Consider the following 11,805-nt stretch of genomic DNA (forward strand, 5'->3'; position numbering starts at 1 on the left):
TATTAAAATAGTGAAAGGGAATAGAGATTGGCAGGAGAAAATATAAAAATCAAGGGAAATATTTAAGTGAGAGAAAAACATATAAAGTAAACCTTTTAAAATTTAAAAATAAAATTAGTAGAATACAAAGAAAATTGAAAATACTAATCAAACTTCCTAACATCACAAAACTGATACGTGAGAAATAATTCATTTCAAAAATGTTATAAATGATAAAAGCAAAAACAAAGATGAATATATATAAATGTCCCTGAATCATTAAGGTCACAATTAAACATAGAAAAGAAAAAAAAAGTGAACTAAAATTCTCAGTTAAAAGTTAATAAGTGTTTCCATTGAAGTTCAAAAACTTCTCAGCTTCCCTTCTCAGCAGTTAGTTGGGGTTTTCTGCAGTATGATGTCTGCTCCCCCTATGTGTCAGTTTGCTAGGATGAGAGGGGTAATCCCATAGGCAGAACTCCAGGAGGGAGGGTTTAAGCTTAGATAGGCTCTAGATTCTTTGCTTGATGCCAACTATTCTGAAGATTTTAAATTAGTGCACATCCAGGGCCCAGCAATTGCTGGTCCCCACTGGAAGACTGCGCCCTAGGGATCTCCCCTGGGTTCTGTTCCGTCCAGCTGAACCAGCGTGGAGAAAGGAGACACCACTAATCTTTAGTTTGACAAGATTTATTATGCCCTCCCTGTTTCTTTTTCTCCTGCTTCTTTCTTCTTCTCCCTTCCTCTTCTCCTCCCTCCCCCCCCCCAAGCTCCTCACTTATCAGCAAATTATAGCAAAGCTTTTTCTCACACAGGAGAGCATGTAGGGGAATGCCAGCATAACACTATATAAATCACGAGCTGTCCACACGTGGCATAATTTTAGATAGCGAATCCTTGACCCTGGCGTTAACACATCATAAGTCTCCAAGGAACTAGTAACTGCAAACAGCTTTAGGAACATCCTCATTTTGGCAGCCAGTGTCCTTTGGCTCACTGCCAAGCACCATCTTGTCCAAGATGACCCTCAACAGCTCCCCCTTTTTTTTTTTTTATAAGAAAAGAACAGCAACTGTGCCTGTCTTAGGTGCCAGAGTCAGACTTTATCCTTACCCGTCATTGGGAGTCAAAGAGCTGTTGGCATGCTTTGATCCCTGTCTTAGGTTGGTATAAAGTCCACCCTGTGCTTACCCACCTTTGACTACCAGCCCTGTAATTGGGAGAGCCAAACCTGGATCAGAGCCTTGGTCCATGGCCATAAGGGCTTCCCGTACCACTAAGGCTTGCTGTTTTTGATGACTCCTTAGAGACAACAGATATCTGAGTAGCAATAATAAAAGCAAGAACAACAATCCCATCATAGCAAAACTTCCCATTCATTGTTTTCCAAATTGTAATGCTGACTGTAAGAAACTAATGGCTTCTGGCATACCCGGGACCTTGACCTGAGTACAATTTATCACAAATATAGAATTTCTTAATAGGGTAGTAGAATTAGTAAGCTCTTTAGTCCATGTCCCATTAAGCATGCTTCCAAGCTGTTTGGACAGATTTGCAGCAGTAGTAATATTAGAATAGGGTATAGGGGTAGCACATAATGCTTGGGTATGTACTAGACAGCCCATCTGTGTGGTAACAGTCAACATGTCCACTTGTTCTTGTAGTAAGTCCACTCTTCAGTTTAGAATCAGGATTCCCATGGCAAGATGTGCATTGATGTTTTCCTGGGCTGTCAATGCTTCGGCAGTAGCTCATTACAGGTTGTTGAGCACATGAGCAGTAGGAATAGCAGTTCCTAGGGCAAGTACAGCAGCAGTGGCCTCAGCTGCAGCAGGAGCCACAGCAACAATGATGGCTATAATTGCTGAGATACCAAAATCTCTTTTGGCTCTCACGGGTAGGAAATTCTACTCACTATGATTTAAGGTCACTGGGACTGGAATACATTTAGGAATCCTGCAATCACAGCCAGAGGAAATAATGAAGCATTCCAACAACTAGATACATAACACTCTTGGTTAGTGCAGTTAAGGACCTCAGTATCATTATCATTGTTATTAGTAATGTTAATATTAAACTTAGAACTGGTAGAATGAACACTAATGGAGACATGATGCATACAGGAGTAGGGGGGAAAGATTGATTAAAGGAAGTGAAATTGGCCACGCACCCTGTATAACTATAAACAGGTATATTACTTCCCTCTATATAGGCTTGCTTTTGACTGCACCTTTGTTGAATGAGAGAGAGACTGCCTCCCTGTATCATACTAAGTGGACTACTGTCGATACAAGCAGACGCACCACAAAGAGACCACATGGAAAGAGAATAGTCATTGGTTAAAAAAAAGTCAGTATCTATAGCGGCATACATATATGATGCATTTTCTTTCTCAATATTTCTTTAACAGTTCTCCAATCTATGACAAATGGCCCAAAGGAAAAGTAAGGAGTCACCTTATAAGCCATAACATCCCCTTGACACCTATCCCATTCAATATGTCCAACATTGCCATAAGAAGTTGGTGTACAAGTGGGACCCTTTCTAGGCTGTTGTGTATAATTTACACTACCAACGGCCTTGGATATATTTAAAGCAAAGGCCTAAAAGTCCTTTCCATGCTGATACCCATAAGGAAGATTCCAATCAGGGTAAGTAACCATCAGTGGTTTCTGAGGTGGCTAACCAGAGGAAGCAAAGACTATCCCTTCTCAAAAGTTTTAGGAAGAGCTAACAACAGCAGGCTTACCACCATCACTATCATTTTGTGTTTCGGTGCCATTTTCTTTCTTATGGATAGTTCTTATCTAGTGCTCTGGGACCCAGATAGGTGGTTGTTGGTCCTGAGGAAAAACACAAACAGATCCTCGCCCCCAATTTATACGGGGTCAGGTCCTTTCCAGAACCCAGTCAAGATCTTTCCACATTGCTTGTGGATGGCCACCAGACTTTCCACTAAAATGTCTATCAGCCGCAGTACAGCCCATAGCATCCAAATTTAAAAACTTGAGGGTGAATAAAGCAAGGTTAAGTCTGTTCTTGGGAGGAGCTAATGCACCTATTCGCCCTTTTAGTTTAGTTAAGCAGACTTTTAGTGTTTGATTAGCCCTTTCCACAATAGCTTGTCCTTGTGGATTGTAGGGCAATCCTGTAGAATGATAAATATTAAAATTTGAGCAAAACTGTTGAAATGAAGAAAAAGTATATGCAGGCCTATTATCTGTTTTAAATTATTTTGGCCTTCCCATAGTAGCAAAGGCTTGAAGGCAATGACTGATTACATCTTTTGTTTTTTCCCCTGTATGGGCGGTAGCAAATATATATCCTGAGTAGGTATCTATAGTTACATGTACAAATCTTAAAGTACCAAATTTAGGGATATGGGTGACATCCATCTGCCATAGATGATTTGGAAGGAGTCCTCTAGCCTTGACTCCAAAATGAGGAACAGATAAATGAGGCACACAGGCAGGACACTGTTTTACTATATTTCTGGCTTGTTCTTTTGTAATGTTATATTTTATCTTGAGAGTAGTAGCATTGACATGAAAATCTTTATGGAAATTAATTGCTTCTCCTAAAATATTAAATACATGAGGATCTCGAGTAGCTGAGTCTGCAGTGGAATTTCTTTGAGCTAAAGGCCCAGGTAAGCCTGAATGTGCTCTGATATGGCCTATATATAAATGTTCTTTGTGAGTCCACAGAAAAGTTTGTACCTGATAAAAGCATTGTTGTAAGGTAGATTGAGGACTAATAGGTCCAGCTGTCTCAAGCTGTGGCACAAGCTGGGCAATATAGAGACTGTCAGTATAAATATTTAAAGGTTCCTCAGGAAATGTTTGTAAGGCAGTTATTATTGCTTTTAGTTCAGTTTTTTGAGCAGACTTCTGAGAAGTAATAATAGTCGTACTTTATCAGAAACTACTGTAGCTGTACTGGAGGAGGAGCCATCTGTAAAGATTGTTTTTGCTGCTTGGATAGGTCGAGCCTTAACAACCTGAGGGAAAATAATAGGATGTCTTTTGAAGAAGCTGACAATAGGTGAACTTGGCAAGTGATTATCAAATGTGTCCATGGTGGAACAATAGACAATTGCCCAATTTTCATTATTGTTAACTAGCATTTCAATTTGTTTTGTCGTATATGGGACAATAACTGTGTGAGGATGAACTCCAAAAACTTGAAGGGCCGTCTTAAGTCCTACTGCAACTAGATTTGCCACCATCACAAGATATGGGGAAACAACATTTTTGGGGGACTCTGGCAAATGGATCCATATCAGGGGTCCAGTTTGCCACAATAGACCTGTAGGAGTATATTCAGAATCTAATACTATGAGATTAAAAGACAAGGATAGATCAACTCTATCACTATGAGCATTTTCTAAAGCTTGTTCTACTAACTTTAAGGCTTTTTTACCTTCAGGAGTTAAATTTCTAGGGGATGTGAGGTCTGAATCTCCTTGGAGAATATCAAACAAAGGCTTAAGTTGACTAGAGGTGACTCCCAAATTTGGCCTTATCCAATTTATATCACCTAATAATTTCTGGAAATCATTTGGAGTCTTAAGCTTTTCCATTGCTAATTGAATTTTTTGTGGCCTAACACAGGTATTTAATATTTGATGTCCTAGAAAAGTAATAGGGCTTCGGGTTTGCACCTTTTCTGGGGCCACATGTAATCCCCATTTTTTTAGGGTTACAACAATATTGTCAAATACCCTTAATAAAGTCTCCTCTTCCCTATGAGCCAAAAGAATATCATCCATATAATGGAGACAATAAAGTTCTTTACAATTCTGTCTAATCTGTGATATAGCCTGGCCAACATATATTTGACACATAGTGGGACTATTTGCTATTCCCTGGGGAAGGACCACCCATTGGTATCTAGTATTAGGCCCTTCATTATTTAAAGAAGAAATGGAAAAGGCAAATCAAGGGCTATCCTTGGGATGAACAGGAATGGAAAAGAAACAATCTTTTATGTCTATAGAGATGATATGATAATGTTTTGAAATAGCAGCTAATGAGGGGAGACCCGGTTGCCCCGGGCCCATAATCTGCATACTGGAATTTATGGTTCTCAGATCTTGTAAGAGTTGCCATTTCACAGACTTTTTTTTTTTTTATGACAAAAATGGGTGTATTCCAAGAGTAAGTGGAAGGAATGATATGGTTTTCCTTTAATTGTTGACTAACTATTTCCTGGGCCACCTCTATTTTTTCTTTAGAAAGGGGCCACTGGGGAATCCAGATAGGATTATTGGATTTTCATATTATCTTTAATGGTTCAGTGGCCCCTCTGGAAAACCCAGCCCCTTCGTCCCTATTTGTCCTTTGGCTTGAATGGGGCAGGTTGATTTGCCCCTTGTTGTTCTCCAGTCTTAGGTGTTCCCCTGGGCTTTAGTCCTGTGGGTCCTTCAGGGCAGTCTTTTCTGAAGTGCCCTTCTTGCCCACACTTAAAGCATGTTCTTCCTTTAGCTCCTAATGGCCCCTGATTTGGCTCATGAAGAGCAGCAGCTATTACTTGTCCTGTTATGACTGCATCATTGATATCCCTGCAGACCTTTATATAGGTGCTTAAATCTTTATTTTTCCATGGTCTTATAGCTTATTTACACCATTTATTTGCTTGTTCATAAGCTAATTGTTTTATTAAGGGCATTGCTTGTTCTGAATCCCCAAATACTCTAGCAGCAGTTTGGATTGATCTATCAACAAAATCTGCAAATGGTTTGTTACTTCCCTGAATCACCTTGGACAACTGTCCCTGCAAGCCTCCTGTCCCTTGAATTAATTTCCAGGCTTTAGTCACAGCAGCAGCAATTTGTGCATACACCCCAGGATCATAAATAATCTGCTGCTGAATACCTTCATAGTTTCCTTCTCCTGTTAGCATTTCTACATTTCTTTGGGGAAAGCCTGTGGCAGCATTATAGTGTGCCGTTTCTAATGAGGCTTTCTGCCATGCAGTTTTCCACACTTGGTATTGCCCCCCCGGATAGCACAGCTTTACATAGTCTTTTTCAATCTTCCAGCACTAGATTTAGTCCCAATACTGATTCCAACATACTAATTGTAAATGGGGCCTGAGGACTGTACATAGCTACTGCTTCCTTAAAATTTTTTACTGTTTTGAAATCCACAGCTTGTTGGAATCTTTGTCTATTTTGGTTCTCTAGCACAGGGAAGAATTGTGGGACTGCTAAGGTTTCTTTAATGGGGGTTTCTTCTCCCTGCAGTGAAAAACCCATCTGATTTATAGCATGAGCTAACTCCTCCCAAGGGTACCTTGGGGGATGTAGGGGGAAGGCTGCTGCCTCCAGGAAGGGATTGGTGTTCCTTCCTGACATAACTGGTGGGGGCAACTGTGTCCCTGATGCTCTTTCTAATTCCTCCCAGTAAGCCCCTCTTCCTTTTCTTCCTCTTTTTGAGAAGTTAAACTTAGTTGTTCCTTTATCTCTTCCAGACACATATTTCCTTCTTCTACTAAAATTGTATTTTGCCTTTCTCAGATATTAGACATTCCTTAATGAGCTGCCACATGGGATTCTGCTTGCACTTTTTTGTATTTTGTCACTCTTCATGATTCAGTTTGGTAAATTGTATATTTCTAGGAATTAGTTTATTTTTGTGGATTATAAACTTTTTAATCTATCAAGATCCTTCATATTTCGGGGATATCAGTTGTAGTCTTTTCTTTATCAATTCTGATTTTATTTATTTGAGTCTTCTCTAATTTTTATTAGCTTAGGTTAGCCAATTGTATCTTTTAAAAAAGTCAACTCAGTTTTATTGATCTTTACTATTTCTATTCATCTCTATTTCATTTATTTCTTTTCTAATCTTTGTTATTGTCATTGTTCAGTTTACCTTGGGATTAGTGGTTTTGCCTTTTTTTCTATTAACATGTAAAGATAGGTTATTTAAAATAATTGTCACTAATTTTCACATTTATCAATTTAAATTTTACTCTAGTAATTTCATTTGTTTCATCCCATAAGTTTTTGTATGGTGTGTTTTCATTCTCAATTATCTAAAAATTCCTTTTTGCAGTGCTAAGAATGGAACTGAGGATGTTGTACATACTATGCAAATGCCTCTATACTGAGCTATAAGAACAGCCTTAATTACAAATTTATTTACCATTTGATTTTTTTGTGTAACTGTTGGTTGTTCAGGAATGTGTGGCTTCATATATTTTTCATGCTGTTTTTTTATTAAATTATTTTTAGTTAAGTACAACACCAGGATACCCTCTGGCATAATCAAAAAGCATGAAACACAATCTTCTCCAATTCGGTCACCAGCACTTTCCCCCTTGCCTCACTTCACCTCCCAAAGCCCTCCCTCCACTCCACATATCTCTCTTCAATCCATTACATGTTAATTGTTTTTAGTAGTGTCCCACGGATACACACACAATTTTAAGTTTTTCTTCTGTTATTGATTTTTAGTTTCCTGTCACTGTAGTTTGAAAATCTACTTGACATAATTTCAATCTTTTAAAATTCTGTGAGATTCTAACTTCTACCCTGAACCAACATATGCTCTATCCTGGACAATTTGATGTGCACACTTGGAAGGATTTAAATTCTATTGATTTTATACAAAAGTTCTGTAGATATTTGTCAATTCCCTTGAGATGAAGTATAACTGAAGCCCAATATTTTCATCTTAGGTGATCTATCCATTTTTCAAGTTGTGGTATTGAATTCCACTGTATATTTCAACAATCATATCTATTAATATCTGCTGTATACCTAGGAATTACAATGTTGGGTTCATATATATTTGTAATTTTTATGTCTACTTGATGAATCATCCCTTTTGTCTTTACACAGTACCTTCTTTGCTTATACGACTAAAATTTATTTAAGAATCTATTTTACCTGATATAAGAATAGATACTCCTGTCTTTTTTGACTCTATCTCCATACAATTTCTTTTTTAAATCCCTTTATTTTCTTGTATGTACCCTTAGAATCTAAATAAGTCTCTTTCAGGTAAGTCATACCTGGGTCTTTTTAAATCTTTTCAGCCAATTTATGAATTTTGATGGAAAAATTTAAACCATTTTCTTCTACACAAATTATTGATAGCTAAGAAAACACTATTTCCATTTGTTTGTTGTTTTATGCTTTTTTAACTTCCTTAGTCACTTGTATCCTCTTGAGCTATATTCCTTAGTGATTTGATGAGTTGATAATTTCCTGTAATGATATGTTCTGTTTGTTCTTTTATTCCTGTGGACATGATATGAAATATTGCTTTGGGACTGCCATGAAACTTACAAAAAGCATTTCAGAGTTATCTTAAACTATCTTAAACTGATAGCAATGTAAATTTTATCATGCACACCTCTCTACATTTTTATTCCTCCTTCCCATTTTAATGCCACAGATATCTTTTTCTAGTGTGTATCCTTTAACAAATTTCTTTGCATAGTTAATTTTAATGCTCTTGTCTTATATGTTTGGCACTATAATCACAAGTTATTTATAATCCATCATTACATCCTTTAACTAATTTGAATTTGACCATTTACTTATTTGTTACCAGAATTTTTTGGACTTTCATATTGTCTTATTTTACTAGTTAGTATTTGTTTTTATTCCATCTTAAATAACTAGCTTTTGTATTTATTGTAAGGCAGGTCTAGTGCTGTGAACTCCTTCATTTTTTTTTCTGGGAAAATTAGTATTTCTCCATTGATTCTGAAGATAGCTTTGCTGAGTAAATATTTGGGAAATATTTATTTTTCCCTTTTAGCACATTGAACACATCTCATTCTTCCCTGGCTTGCAAATACTTTTTGAGAAAATCAATGATAGACTCTGAAAGCACCCAGAAACCACTTTGGACACAGGAATTCATGCAAGAGATTTTATTAAGCAAAAAGGCAGAGTGTCTCCCTGCAGGGTAAGAGAGAGAAAATGAGAGGAAAAGAGAGAAAGCACATGCAAGAGAGAGAGTGAAAGCCAGGAGGAGAGAGCATGAAAGTGAGGAGGAGAGAAAGAGAAAATGGTGGGGGAGCTATTCTTAAGTAGTTCACAGGCTAGTAACAGACCAATGACTGACAAGTACGTTCACAGGCTGACAAGCGGACCAATAGCTGGCTGAGATGTCCACAGACTGATAATCTGGATTGTAAAATGGTGTGGGGGAGGGAGAACAATGGCAGCAGCAAAATAGCAGATCTGATGCCAACATTCCTCCCTTTTTGTTTTTATAGATACTGGGGGTGGGATGATGGTCTTTCTTCTGTAGCTTCTTCCTACAGGTTAGGGGGCAAAGATTCTCATTCCTGTAAAAAAAAAAAAAAAAAAAAAGAGGATTAGGCAGGACTTTACTGGGAGCAGACTTTTTGGAGCCAGAGGTGTCAATAGTAAATCACAGGTCTTGGCTTTTGGCATCAGGGTCTGGTAGTCTTGGAGGAGAAGCCACTGACTGGTCAATTGATTGGTGAACTTGTTTGTGTCCACCAACTCTAGAACTTGTGTATCTGATCTTGTTGGAACATCTGTAGACAATTTAGCAGGCATGGATCTCTTTAGGAAGATCTGTAGATGTTAAAATGACCAAAAATTTCTCACTTTGGCAGTTTCTCTTAATGGTTATCAGTCACTTCTGCCTAAGAATCTCTTTGTTAGCTTCCAGTTTTACTTATTCTTGGGGCTAACATAAGTGTACATCTTAAGTTATGTTTAACTAATGTTTCTTCTTTTAAATGCCCAGGAATGGCTATGTTTTGGTTTTAGCTGTTTTGCTAGGTGTTCAAGACCAAGCTGGTGAAATTGACCTTGTTCCTATCTGTTGTTAAATGTCAGGTGAGTTCCCACAGGGGTTACTCATGGAGAATTTGAGAGAGAAGCTTCTTAGCTCCTATAGTGCCATTTGCTAGGTACGGTTTTCTTGATGAGGTGGCTTCCTTTGGAAGTATCAGGGATGTCTCCCTTTTTCAATGCCCTCCTCTTTGCAGCAGGTGCACTGGTTGGCTTTTCTTCCTCTAGTGCTCTCATTAATCTCCCTGATTGGGAGGTCATGTGACCCAGTGTTGCAAAAGCTCTTTAGAGAAGCTCTCCCATTCCCAGGATTGAGGCTGACTCTGAGGACAAGAGCCAAAAACTGGCTTTTCTTGACCTCTGTATTTAATCTCAATTTCTAAGTTTGATTTTAAACATTCAGCAAGTTAGTATCACCAGTCATAAAGTAAGAGTACTGGACTTTAATTTCAATGTCTATGACTTTACCATCATTTATCCCCTTTTATCTAACCAGGGTCTATATTATCTGTCCTATCAGTGATGGCTTACTATTTCAAGTTAATTTATGGCGTTTTCTCTTGAAGCAGTAATTATGCAAAAAAAATTAATCAGGCAACAGTTATAGAGTTTACAAGGAAAATACAAAATGGAGTCACCAACAGTAAAACATTTAGTTTGTGTAATAGCTATCTTGAATTTTGGCTGAGCTCGAGAAAAGCAGCTTGATAAATTTTGGCTGAGATCATAGTAATTTTACAACAAAAACCTATCTTTTGAATATAACTTTAAATAAGGTGAAGTCTGGCTTATGTTGGAGCCATTCTGAAATGCAGCAGGGTGGGAGGCAGAGCCTTATTTCAGGTAAAGTGTGGCTCCTTACAATTCTTGGGTAAAGTGTTCTAATTCTGATGCTGATCCTTGCCCCTTTCTTAAAATTTTAAGAAGTTTACATATATTGTTCCCTGAGTCTATGTGAACATTAGTTAACACAACTTAACATTATATCTAAAACATGAATCAAAGAAAGACTGAGAGAACTTTTAACTTTCCTTTTGTATCAAAGTGGCAAAATGTTTTTATGTTTCACAATATTGACCTTTAAACAAATCAAGTTCTCACTAACTTTTAGAAATTCATTTACATTAAAAAAATTTTATCTCATAAAAAGTAACAAATTTTATATATACCCTATTGATAACAGGTCCTGTCATAAACTCTTAAATGATGTACATAAGTCCCCAATAAAATTTGCTATTTTTATAAGTTTAAAATTACCATTATAGACAAGTTATTTGGAGAATAACAGCTTGATAAATTTTCTGCTTTAAAGGCTTGTATACCTGGAAAATATGAACACATTTAATATACAAAGAATGACCAATCCACAATTACCTTGATACTTTTATATTAACTAAATTAAGTTTTTAAAGAAAAATTTAGGCACTGTAATGTAGTATAATACTCTAACAGTTGTTGTTTAACCATAATTGTATGAACCCCAATTTTTAAGACTAATTGCTCTAAATAATAATATTTAACAGACACAATGTTCAGAGTAAATTAGTGTTTTTAAAGAAATCCTTGTCATTTTAACATAAGATTAAATTTTGATTTCTATCAGGCCATTAATATTTGACCTTAGGGTAAAACCTTAAATAGGTTTAACTGATTGTCTCACATACATATAACCAACTTAATTACATGCAAACTTATTGAAATTTGCCCTTTACTTACACACAGACTTTCTTAGTGCTTACTTTGACCCTCATGTCTTTTCCCTTCTACTAAATATATTTAAATACCCAGAAACTTTTATTTTCTCTTTTCTAACTTTTGTTCACATTTTGAAATAACTCTTACACAAAATTTCTGAATTTAGATAATATACTCCATTTTAATAATATGAAATACTTTATGCTACATGCAATACTCTAATTGAAACACAATTGAAATTTTTTGGAATCCTTTGTATACAGAATTGTACCATTTAGGACTTAACTCTTAGTTACCTTTGTGATGACACAAAGCAATTTTAAAACCTTTATATTCACCAA

The 11,805-nt window shown here is 36.8% G+C and overlaps 1 long non-coding RNA gene across 1 annotated transcript in view; it reads right to left on the reverse strand.

Moving 5' to 3' along the window:
• LOC306650462 overlaps positions 1-11,500 on the reverse strand; it is a 196,169-nt gene extending 184,669 nt beyond the window's left edge. Inside the window, exon 1 of the long non-coding RNA XR_013760931.1 lies at positions 11,482-11,500. This is a non-coding gene — a long non-coding RNA (uncharacterized lncRNA). The remainder of the gene's footprint in view (positions 1-11,481) is intronic.
• Between the last annotated feature and the right edge of the window lie 305 nt (positions 11,501-11,805).

This window comes from Sciurus vulgaris (genome assembly GCF_902686455.1).
Source record: "Sciurus vulgaris genome assembly, chromosome: 2".
In the NCBI taxonomy this organism is placed as follows: Eukaryota; Metazoa; Chordata; class Mammalia; order Rodentia; family Sciuridae; genus Sciurus; species Sciurus vulgaris.